Here is a 12,856-nt window from a genome sequence, read left to right on the forward strand (position 1 = left end):
GGTACATTCATATATTCCCTCTTTGCCTGTTACTTCAAAAACGTCCAGAGTATCCACAGCAGAGGCTGAGTTATCCTTTGTCAGTCCCCTCTCCCTCAATGTTGATGAGAATTATACCACGAAATTCCATACGCGTAGTAGATTTAGCTCTGTATCAACAAAAGAGGCTTCTTGCTTAGAAGCAGCGTTGACTGAACGACCAAACGAAGCCAAGAATTACAAAGAAATTCTCAAGTGTTTTATTCATACATTAGTCCTTGGCAAATATTAATTTAGATCCCCTTAATTTGGAAAACCATTAGAAAGTATTCAAGTGCAGCTTCTTTGTAAAAACTAGGATTAGCCAAATTTTCTTTCCATCAAAAATCCTACACTCTTGGTCAAGTACAAACTCCATTCCTGATCTACTCAAGGAAGAGAAAACAGGAGGAAAAAGCATAAGCAGGTGCAGCACCTGTTATACCACAAGCAAAAAAACCCCTATTTCTCTCCCTAGATGTACATATATGATGGGAGCCTACTTCTGTGATTTCACCTTGTAAATCTGATGCCTTGTTGACAAGATGATCACCACCCTCGAACAGAAGGAAGCTGCACCCAAAGCACCAATTCAGATGTTCCAGACAGAAGTCTAGCCTTCCATCCAAGACAAATATGGAGCTTAATCTGCACTGCTCTTACTGTGGTTTATTAGCCTGCAATATTTGGAGAGGATTTGCTTTACGATTCAAATTGAACAGGGATGGGTGGGCCTTACTTAACCAATATCTTTGTGGTAAAATCCAGCCTTGCCTTGGCAGGCAAAGAGAGGGAGGGAAAGCACTTAAGATTCCACAATGACAGAAGAAAATCTCATCATGCAACTGCATTCTTCCACTGCACACAGGCAAGACGCAGATTCACCATCGCTCTCTAATGTCCTAAGTAAAAATACAGAAGCTTTTATCCTCAGTCTGTATGGCAGCGTTCTTTAAGGACGAAATGACTGCTTCAGAGCACTTAGGCAAAAGAACCAAGAAAATACATTTACACTGCATTTCTCAGGCTGAGAAAATGACAGTCAGATAGAAATAAGATACTGTCAAGACTAGTTTCAAAAGTGAGCTTCTAAATGGAAAAAATACAAAGAACACCAGAGGGTTTCAGTTGTGTGTGGGGGCTTTTTTGTTTTTGTTTTGCTTAAAGAGAAATAGTATAACCAAAATTGTCCTCATAATTCTTCTCTTGCAGGCTTTGCTCCCTAAACATGACAGGCTCATCCCATGCTTGGGGGTCAAAATCTGAAACTGAGATTGGACTGTAAACAAAACCAAAATAGGCTTTCCAAATACTATTGCTCTTTTAATAAAAAGGGCAGAGAGAAAAATAGCTAAAATGTCTTACCTTTACTAGAATATAACAATTTCTCCCCAGTTACCCCATAATTACTTCCATTTTCATTTTTTATTTTCCACTATGCTTTTAATCCTTTCAAATGCAGTGATCTAAAGTACACATGAAAAAATGGATGTGTATCTATTAACTTTTTTTTCCTAAATGTTGCTTTTTATTGTAAAGATTATTTTACAAAGCAGAATGTTATTTTGCTTATTCAAACAGGTAATGGGGAAGCATGTTTCCTTATTGTACTCACACCATTGCCAGGAGTTTTGCATCTTACTGAAGAGTGAAGGTGAAGGCAGCAGCATTTTAGGCAGGCTGCAAGCAACCTCTTTCCTAGTTTCCAGCAAAGGCCTTCAGAAAAGTTATTCTGTGAGCAGCTAGGCTGCAGCACAAGCTGTGAGTAGCAACCGAAATCAGTGGTGGAGGTCAGGGTATTTTCACACACATGAAATTTTCTCATCTCTGGTTTGGGTGATATAACGTTCACCTATTTTTCTTGAACACCGAAAAGGATTTTTTGTTCTTTTTTCATTTGACACTACACAATTGGCTTACATGCCTGTGAGCAAAAGCAAACAGTTAACATAAATCAGGTGCCCTCTGGGATTAAATGGGGCTTAAAAGGTATTCAAGTGCAAGCCTAAGACTTTGGAGTTATGAATCAACCATAGCTGTCCAGAGACAATGCTTTCAGCATGAATTTAGAGCAAGTGGCATTGTGATAGCAGGAAACATGGCAGGTTGTACTTGGATGCCTCCTGAAAAACCAAGTGGAAAGCTCCTCTAGGTCGCCCTACAGTAGTATCAGCACCACTGATATTGATAGAAAGAGTTGGATTAGAGCTACAATACATTAAGTCAACTTGACTATCCATATATTGGTTAACCCACTAAACATCCATGGTCAGATTCACACCACTGTCAAGGGATTGATTGTATCAGTGCAGCATTCATTTCACACTCATGGTGACAAAGCCTAGAGCAGAATGTCTTCGAAGGCAAGAAGACACATCATTCCTGTCACAAGAAACTTTGATACAACTTCACTTGCATCTAAATTACTTCCCAGGTGTAACCAACCATCTGGAAATGCCAAGATTTACTTACTCAAACTAATTAGCTAGTAAACATATTATAATCCTCACCTGAACAGCTCCATCCTTCCATATATAGTACCATGCCAGCACAGCTGAAACGCAGGTTTCCATCCCACACATTTGTTCTCCTGTAACACTACCTTAGCTACACGGCCTCAAATCTTTGGAGACAATTTTGCATTTCCTTGTGCACCTGGGGCTCCCAGTGACTTCAGTGTGTTCCTTCCTGTTGAAGGAATGGATGAATGTTGCCTGTAAACACTGCTAATTACTGAGAACTGGAGCTGGTCAAGAAGTGGTACACGCTGCAATGTAAGAAAGAAGCCAAAAAAATTTCCAGTTTCTTTGAAGGTTTGCCAGCAAAGCTTGAAAATCTAAAGCATCCCACTTCATTCTTTTTCCCTTTATCACTGGCTCATGATAAAAAAGACAGGGAAACAAAAGAAAGGGAAAAGATTTAATGGGGAGGGGACAGAATCCCCTTGTCTACTCCCTTGATCTTCCAAACCAAAGTAACTGGTTTTGTTTTTCCACATCTTTATCGCCCTTCATTTAGAAGCTGTCCTTCTCAAAATTGTATAGTAAATTACCTGCAATTCCTTTTCTTACCTGAAACTATTTCTGAAGATGATTGTTCCTAATACCACAGCCCATCATAACTTAGTGATTTCCAACCTGTGGTCCACAGACACTGTCAGCAGCACGTGGCTGGTCAATGGGACCGGAACGTTTGTTTAATCAAAGGCACATGATGGTCTGGGAGTGCGTTGTGGCCCAACAGCAGTCTGTGGCTCACTGGACTTGAGAGCCACCGCCCCAGCTTCTGCCGCTGTCTAACCACTCCATGGCTTGTATAACTCAACCTCAGAGATATCTGTTACACTCAGGTTCAGCTGAAGAATATCAGGGAGAGCTTTATTTGACTTCAGTTCCAGATGTATCTCTTTAAGCAGATACTAAAGGTCAATTATACTCATGTTTTATACTACACATGCATGTTTTTATTTCCTTCCTATAAAGATCTCCCTGATGTAATGTCTGTATCCTGCACTTTGGGTTTTTCAGATACTTCAAAACAGTCCCTGTTTTACAGATTTTTATTCTTATTATTGTCATTTTGCCTGACTTCAAGTTCACTCAATTTCCAGTTGGAACAATTCAAATCATAAGCAGTTTACAGGAGATTATTCCAAGTGTTCTTAACGTAACTAAAAAATTATGAAAAAAAGAACCAAAACAACAGAGAAAAGTTTCTAATTGCTAGTTAGGCAACTGAGCAGTGAGGCCACCACATCCAGAGCACAAGTGGGCTAAAGATGCTCCCATAACACATGTTTTATATGAACTTTCTCTCTCTGTTAACTGAAACTCCCTGACAAAACAAACAGGGAGCAGGGAAAGAGCTTCCATACAATAAGAGAACCCACCTACTATACTTCAGTATAAAACGGTCCTCCATTTACTTTGCTCACAAGAGATTTGAGAGCTGAATTCATGGAGAACTTCTGTTTTAATGAACCTTGCTTCTCTTCCCTTAGTTATTACTTCATAAGATGCTACCTATGCCTGTTAACATTGGGGAAGGACTAAACTCTAAGACTTTACTAGAAATTGTATTTACAATATAACCAGGGTTGGTTTGGTTTGGGGTGTGCCCCCAAACTTGAATGTATTTCCTTTCCTACAGCATTTGCAGAACCCAAGATTCATGGCTCGTTGCTCATTTCATAAAGTGAATATGTTCTTTTAAAATGTAAGCAGACAGCTCTAGTAAGAGAAATTTTCTTTAGGCACAACAAAACTTTTGATTTACAGAAATGAAATATGGCAAGTCAGTCATGACGAATATTGACTCGCCTCTCAACCAGAGTTTTCTACCACTTTGTTGAGCTAAGCAAGCACAAACAAAATCAACAAAACCGAGTGACAAAGATGTACATTAATGACACCAGAAGTGATAAAATTCCCTTCTTTCACCTTAGCTTGACAGAATTCACTGTGATGCACTCAACTGCTTTCTGAGATATGCCATTACTAGATCTGAACTATAAGACAACCTTGCTTGGTAAGTAAGTCTCACCAAGTATATTTGTTGCTACCCAAGTATCCGTTATCCAAAAGCCATTACTCCACTAAGCAGGAATGTGTTTTAGCAGTTGGCTGTTACATGTTCGTAACAGCCATGTCTTTCATTGCTGTATGATTGCCTAGTGTACCACAGAGAAGCTCATATGCAAAACACAGAATTCCCTCATAGTTCCAGATGTTAGAGCTTGTTATATTATACTTTTAAGTATTGTTAAACAGACTTCATCCTCCATATTCAGATTCTACAGTTTGTAAAAACAGGTACTCCCATTAAATCCTTACCTTGCGATTGAATTTGTTCTCCTTCCCTACTCCGCCAAACACTAAGTACCACGGAACAGAAGAATCCAGTTATCTTAAACTTCAGAAAACAGCAACTGCCTTTAAACAATGCAGTACAACGCTTTTGCCAGTGGAGCTACTAATATAAGCTTTCCTCTTCATACAGGACTCAGCATGCTAAAAATTAGTGACATTTTAAGTGGAACAATTCTTTCATCATCAGGCTGATATTTGGCTGGCGTTCTGGTTGCCTCCCTTATAAGGCACCAGCGAGAAGGAAGGGCTGAGAACACATTATGCAACTATTCATTGCAAAAAAAATAATTAAAACAAATTTTAAGAAATGTTTGTGATAAACACCTGCAATATACACAGGAAGACAAAAGGAGCCTGATGCCATTGGAGTAAGGTCCGCTATTTCACAGAATCATAGAACAGTTTGGGTTGGAAAGGACGTTACAGCTCATCCAGTTCCAACCCCCTGCCACGGGCAGGGACACCTTCCACTAGACCAGGTTGCTCCAAGCCCCGTCCAACCTGGCCTTGAACACTGCCAGGGATGCGGCAGCCACAGCTTCTCTGGGGAACCTGTGCCAGTGCCTCAGCACCCTCATAGTGAAGAATTTCTTCCTAACATCTAATCTAAATATACCCTCTTTCAGTTCAAAGCCATTCCCCCTTGTCTTATCACTACATGCCCTTGTGAGAAGTCCCTCTCCAGCATTCTCGTAGGGCCTTTTTAGGTACTGGAAAGCTGTTATGAGGGTCTTCTGGAGCCTTCTCTTCTCCAGACTGAACAGGCCCAACTCTCTCAGCCTGTCTCTATAGGAGAGGTGCTGCAGTTCTCTGATGATCTACCTGGCTGATTTGGAAAAGGGGAATTTTTCCTGAAAGGAAAGGCTTTCCTCAGTTTTTACAGGAAGAAGTGGAACACTTAAGCCTGTGCACTGCTCCCGCCTTCCCCACATTTTGGTTCAGATCTAGCTAATCAGCTAAAGAGGTAGTTCTGCACTGGGAAATAAGGGAGATACTGGGCCACACCTGTGTCCTGTCACTCTCCCCTCTGTGCTCAGCGGTGACACAAGGAAACCCAAGATGGCTCATTGTAACTTCAGCTTCAGACAATGGTAAGGGAATTCTGTGGCTAGATAATCTGCATGTTGGCTGGCCTGTACAAAACAGCTCTCCTGAGACAATGAAATATTGCTTGGAATTTAACTATCAGTTCAGCTATAAGTAGTTTCTTTTTTTACTCGTGCACTCATAACGACACTGAGGTTTCTATCAAGTGAAGTTATAGCTCTTTTGGTGTTACATGGCAGTTAAGCCAGGCCTCTCTCAATATTGGATTCAGCTCTACTCATTCTGTAAAAAACAAAGTAGAAAACAGTGATTTGTGGGAAAGGTCCACTTTGTCAAGCCATCCCCCACAAGTGACTGGTAGTAGTGCCAGCAAACTCAAGGTTTGCATACATGGCAGAAGCAAACACTGTCCCTGGAAAACCCTTTTCTCACAGAGCAGACTCAAAGAGTCTCCAAACTGGCAGCTATCTAGCAGGAAGAGGACATAGCTGTCCTCTGGGCGGCTTCTCAGTGATGCTGGCAGAAGTTCATGATGGAGCACAAGTATCTTAGACAAGTTGTCCTACTCTCTGTTGCATCAGTGACAGGGAGATGGAGACTAACCTTGTACAGTCAGCAGAGTCCCCTAAGCACACACAACTCCCCACTTGTAGCAAGCCACTTCCTTTCACTGTCTGCATCCCTCTTGGCAGTAGGTTCAGGGTAGTCATGTGCCTTTCTGAAGTTATGACTTTCATTCTTTCCCCTCCTAATTTAAACTCCTCTGTATGGAAGCTGATTGTATTTGTAACTCCTATGGCTTGGTGCAACCTAGTATATCTTCACCTTAGTTGCATCCAACTTAAGCACAACTGTCTTTCTCATAAGCATTATTCTACTACAGTGGCTCATAAAAAAGACCAGAAAGACATACTTGCTTTAGGACAAGGTACCCACTTGACTGAAGATTTCTAATTGTTTGTCTGGGAAGTGGTTTGCTTGGTTTTGCATTACTACAAGGAGATTTAATTGCTAAAATTTCTTGGCACGTTTTATAGACGCAATAGCAGTGCCTCACTTAATGTGACATTACACACAGTACTCTCAGAGAATTGTAAACTGCTATCTTTATTACACATAGTAGAAGAAGGCCTTGCAACCTTCCATCTATTCAAAGATAATAAATTTGTTTTTTGTTTCCACTTCTGTGGAAGGAAATGTAACAAATTCCAATATGCCTAGATCTTTGCTAAGTCTGCAGCTCCTCTACAGCATGCCAGTGATCACAGGCTCAAACTTTGGAACATAAGAGATACTGCTAATCTAAACTGCAATAAAATAAACACTCTTCCTCTAAACACAGTTCCTCTCCCCATATGATTCGAATCATTCCCTTAGTTCCTCCCTCCCATTCATTCTGCCGCCTATGATAAACTCAACCTCTTTGAGCAACCTGTTCACACCAACTATTACTTCACATTGTCTGTTCCTTACTAATAAAAGGTGAATAGTTGTCTCCCCTTTTTACTGATTCACAAGATTCTCACTCTTGTGAAATCCCATAAACCCAGACTACAATTTTAATCAACCATTGTTCCCCTTTACTAGTAAAAATATAGAATTTTATTTATTTATATAGAATTTTATTTAAGATACTTTAAATAGAATTTAAAAATATATATTTCCTTTGACAATCAAAATCTCATATAAGCAGTCTTCTGAAGTTTATTACATTAAAATTCTAGGTATCTGCTTTCTTCATATTCTATTCAGTTGCAAGTCTCAAACCCATATGTCAGCTGACAAATTGCAAGTTTGTAGGTATAAATATTAAAGACATACATCACAAACTAAGTTCCAAATCTACAGTTCAAACCATAATGCAAAATGAGATAACCCTATATTTGAACCACGAAGATTAATATTCTTTCCTGATCCACTCTGCTTTTTAAAGTTCTATAAGTAGTGAGATATTAATGCAAGCCTCACAAAATTACCAGATTTCACAAGTAAAAGACAGTACTGACTATGACAACTGCCCATTATAATGCTTCCCATGCTGATAAAATTATTTATGACAAGGAAAATAAGTTTTTTCTGATAAATTCATTCCCTCCCCTCAGTCCCAATTTTGGTTTTATTGTTGTCAAAGAAAAATGTGCTATTGTTTCCTCATGCAGATGCAGGAGCTGTAGGACTGCCAAAAGTTATTCTGTAGTTTTAGACTACAGAGCAGCAGCACCTTTCATACCAATCAAATGATCTACTCTTTGGCATTTGGCATCAACCAACTTCTGATCCTTCAAGAAAAGATCCCCCCACCTTAAATACAGTTCACCACATAGATTCAACACCATACTCTAGATAACTCTTCCCTGAGTTCAAACCCCATAACATTAGACTAGGTTACCCTCAGTGTTACTCCTTTTTTGCAAAACAAAAGATGTTATTTAGTCACCAGAGTTTGAAAACTCCTGTATCAACCCATCCCAAAGAATTAGCCATCAGTTATTTATCAAACCCACATTTTCATGCTACAGTAATGCAATTACTACGGATGGCAGGTCTGCTCTAAGTGCAGCTATATGCTGAAATGAGCTACGAACAAGAGAAGATTAAATGATTTTGTGGACAATAGCATGTTTGATTTATGTCAACTGTCATTACCCTAAGACACATAAAGCCTCTTTCTGGGGGACTAAAAGCAAACCATTTACCATATATGGCTTAGTAAGTAGTCTTTGTGCTGATGAATGCTGTATTCAGAGAAGTAATTCTTTTCATTGTGATTTATATGTCTATCCTGCATCTCCTAGAATAAAAATATCAAAGTTTAGCAATTGGCTTTACATTTTAACTAACCCTTGGCTTAAACTTGGTGGGAAGAAGAACATCTTTATTAGAATAAACATGGATCCAGTGAAAACTGAATTTATAGGGAGAAGATAAGCTTTAAAACCAAGACAAACCCACTGCCTAGACAGATAGGAGTGGACAAAACCAGTGCTTCTCAAACTGTGACTAAGCTCCTTGTGGTCGCTAAAGAATTCAAGAGAGATCCCAAAGTACAGCAGGTAACTTAAATCATTAAAAACCTCTACCCCCCACTCAAGCTTCAGGGGCATAGAGACAGATGAGCTAAAAGGAGGCTATACAGAAGTCCTGAGAAACAACAGCTAGGCAAACCTCACCACGTGTAAGAGAAGCTATGCATACACTGAACTCCATTAAGCATGCCATCCCGTATCATTCCAACCAGTCCACCAGGGACTCCACTAAGCACAGGACCAGAGGCCAGCACCACAAGGCTCGCACAAGCAGGTCTACAATGGATTATCTGACAGAAATCCAAAGCTTCTATTCTCCTGGGAACATTCCCTCATTGCGTCCTAAGAGAATAAGGGCCTTGTCCAAGTCCACTGCAAGTTAATGATAGGGTGTGAGTTTGTTGTTTGCTTCTTTTTAAGAAAAACTAACTTTCTGAAAAACAAACAAACAAACAAACAAAAAAAAAGCAGCAGAATGAAATAAAGCATGATACCTGTCCAGTGTAAATATTTACTTCTGAATTCTGTTTAGCTAGCGGTTTGGGAGTTTATTTTCCCCTGAAATGTTTGAGAAATAATTTTCTAATTTTTTAAAGCTCTGTTAAGCAATAATATTTAAACTGAGCATATACTATGCTGTGTACAATGTGAAAAACAGCCGAGTTCCAGTTTCGCAGAACTATGTAAATTTTACTTTTTTTAACCGAAGATACCTTTAACAAAGTCAGGAAAACATGCCTACATATAGCATAGAAGATGAAACTGCATCAATTCTATTAGATACAGTAGCAGATTTCTCATATGCAGTGAGTGTTGCCACTGCTCATAATCTCTCAGGTTAGTAGCCTATGGACTAGTATTGCAGTTAACTGCTCAAAGTAAGATTTATACTCTCTCACCCCTAAGATTTTCAGCAGATTTCAGGATTCCTGTGTATGCCCAAGCACCTTTTATGGAACACGCGCAACCATTTAGTGAGATTTATTAGCGTTATATACACTCACAAACAAGATCTCTCTAGTTAAAGTGACTTCAGACAAACTGTAATCAAAACACTGAATCGGCATACCCGACAAAACCTAGCATCTGTGGCCTCCAAAATAAATTTCATGCCTCTTCAGCAAAAAGCAAGTAAAAGCAAAACAACATGAATATATCCCACCAAATATCCTGCGAGAAACTTTTTTTTTTTTTAAAGTCAAACTTCCACACTGCTTTTGATTCAGAGGCTATATCAAGGCTTATTTATTCCTATTCCGTATTTAGCACCAGGAAATCAGGTAAGCAGTATCAGTGGCGGCAGCTTTTAGCATGCCTGTGAACTCTGCTATTCTAACCCAAGACGTTTCAAACTAATTAAAACCAACAAAAAAAAAAAAAAAAAAACCCAAACCACCCAAACCCACAAACAAAAAAACAGGAGACATCTCATAGTTCTTTGCACTTAACTTTTATCTTAGTCACTGTAAATTGCCTAAAGATACAGAGCACGAACTGGGCTGTCAAATCACGGGCCAAATCCCAAACTCCTTTGGCTCAGGACAAAAGCAGGTTTTGGATTTGTGCATCTAATAAGCGGCGACTTGGGAGCTCCTGGTTTTTTGGCTGGCTTTTTTTTGTTTGGTTGGTTGGTTGGGTTTTGGGGTTTTTTTGTTCTGTTTTGTTTGTTTGTTTAATATACTTTTTAAGCGCATTACAGAGGTATTTTTGTCTCTTTACTTATTTATCCACGGAGCGGGCAGGAAACCCTCAAGCCCGAAAGCCACGCTACCTACCGCGGGTACACCCCGCCTCGCCTCGCCTCACCTCACCTCAGGATGGCCAGCCGCGCCTGAGCCTGACCCTCACAGCACGCAGCACGGCGTCCGCACCCGCCCGGCTTCACCTCCCACCAACCCACCAAGCTCACCTCTCCCCCCGCCGCCATCCCGGGGGCACCCGCGGCCCCTCAGCCCGCCGCGCCCAACCGCCGAGCTGCCTCCGAGCTCCACCGTGGCCCCCCCACCTCCCCGGGGGGGATGGAGCGGCGGCCGTGGCGGGGCAACCCCAGCGCCTCGCTGGCTGGCGGCACCCACCCCGCGGAGACGGACGGGGAAAGTCAGGCAACTTGTGCCGCTGACAGGAGGCGGCAGCCCCCGCTCGCCCGCCGGGGGCAGGGGGAGAAGTCACCTGAGGGGCAGCGCGCCGGAGGCAGGCGGGCAAACTGCCCCGGCGGGTCCCCAGCCGAGACCCACCCCCAACCCTCCCACCTCCTCCCCGGGCTGAGCGGCAGCCGGGGCTGAGGCTGTCCTCCCTCAGGCTCTACGGCTATGGCTGTTCCTGCTGCCTCACGGTGGGGGGGAGGAAGGAGAAGAGGGAAGGCAGAAGGAGACTTCCAGTCTCCAATGACAGGATCCCAGTTCCCTCCGCGCCACGCCAGGGGAAGGCTCGCTCCCCCGCCGCCGGGTCGGAAGGCTGCGCCGGCTCCCCGCAGCACTCACCTCTCCTCGCTCGCTGCCTGCAGCCGGCGCCTCAAGGAGCGCGGCCCCCTCCTCCGCGCTAATGGCAGGAGGAGCAGGAGGAGGAGGAGGAGGAGCAGGACGGCAGCGGGAGGGCCTCGGCGGAGCAGTGTTTACTCGGCGGCTCTCGCGAGAGCCCGGCGCTGCCTAACCGCCTCGCGATCGGCTGCTTCTGCTGCCCGCCCCGCCCCGAGGCAGGTACCTCAGGAGCCGCCACAGCAGCGGCGTGTCCCCGGCGGCTCGTTCTCCTCCTTCAGAACCGCCCAAAGTTCCTCAGGAGCCGTGGCCGGGAGCGCAGCCGCCAGCCCCGGCTCCACACGGGCCGGGCGGAGTGCCCATCTCTTCAGTCTAAGCATCCGGCTTAAACCCTCGCTCTTGGCAGGGTATGGTGGTAGAGGTTTACTGACGGGCTTGTAGCTGTGAAGAGCTCTGTCAGTCAGGAAGGCACGATTAAACTTGCCGTGAGCACACGTAGGTGCCCGGTTGCTCAACCAGAAGACAGCAGAATTATCTGGAAATAGCGCATTTGCAGGGCTTTCGCTTTTGTACCCTTCTGTCCCATAGCTGAAGAAGTACAAGGGTGAGGATGTTGTCACAGGCAGCAGATAAGTGAAACCCTGCTTTGCTTTTAGTACTACCTGATCATAAAATGAAGCAGCCAGCACTTGCGGTGAAAGCTGTTATGCCAAGGGTGCAGCAATACAGATTTCACACACAGCCAGCTATGTGGAAGGCCAGTCTCTGAGCTCAGACTGGAAGAATGACAAAGTACAATCATCTGCTTCTGTCACAACATGCAACGTGTGCAAGGGAGTGAAAGTTTGTCCTCATGATGTCACTTCACTTGAGGATAGTTGCTGATGAAGAGGACTTATTTGGTAGCCATGTTTAATTTGTTTTACCTCATTAGTCTTTTTATAGAGACAAGGGTCTTAGGAGCTCTGAACACTAAAGCAGATCTCTTGCCCAGAGATCTCACAATCTCAGGACCTGCAAGAGTATCTATATGTCCCCTTTGCCTGCAGGCAGAGCCAGGAAATTCACTGTGGACCTCACTGAGCTCTGTGGATCCATGTGCTGAGAGTGGTTTCCAGAAGCATTAGATTTGGTAGGATTGAAATATTAGAAGCCTAAAATTAGCATGTTTTAACTTGAATGCAACGCAAGAGTTCTTCCTTTGTGATACCTGAACTCTGTTTCCACATTTGAAGCCTGTGGTAATGAAGTGGTCCACTCCCATTTACCATGTTGCAGTGTTGAAAGCACAGACACACAACCCAGAAAAAGAGTGAGCAAGAAGGGAAAAAGACATTCTACAGTATGATAAGTAAATTCAGTGTGAACTGGTTATGGGTCTAGAAAAGCAGTATTTCACTAAAGCAGTCTTCCCAAGCAAAAG

At 42.7% G+C, this 12,856-nt stretch overlaps 1 protein-coding gene across 4 annotated transcripts in view; it reads right to left on the reverse strand.

The window, feature by feature from the left end:
* STK38L (serine/threonine kinase 38 like) overlaps positions 1–11,591 on the reverse strand; it is a 51,127-nt gene extending 39,536 nt beyond the window's left edge. For 3 of the 4 annotated variants that reach the window (XR_003990445.1, XR_003990446.1, XM_030478571.1), the window contains exon 1: positions 11,440–11,591. The gene's annotated coding sequence lies outside the window, so the exon portion shown is untranslated. The remainder of the gene's footprint in view (positions 1–11,439) is intronic. The other variant, XM_030478573.1, reaches the window with a different exon arrangement.
* Between the last annotated feature and the right edge of the window lie 1,265 nt (positions 11,592–12,856).

The sequence above is a fragment of the Strigops habroptila genome, chromosome 3 (assembly GCF_004027225.2).
Source record: "Strigops habroptila isolate Jane chromosome 3, bStrHab1.2.pri, whole genome shotgun sequence".
Taxonomy (NCBI): Eukaryota; Metazoa; Chordata; class Aves; order Psittaciformes; family Psittacidae; genus Strigops; species Strigops habroptila.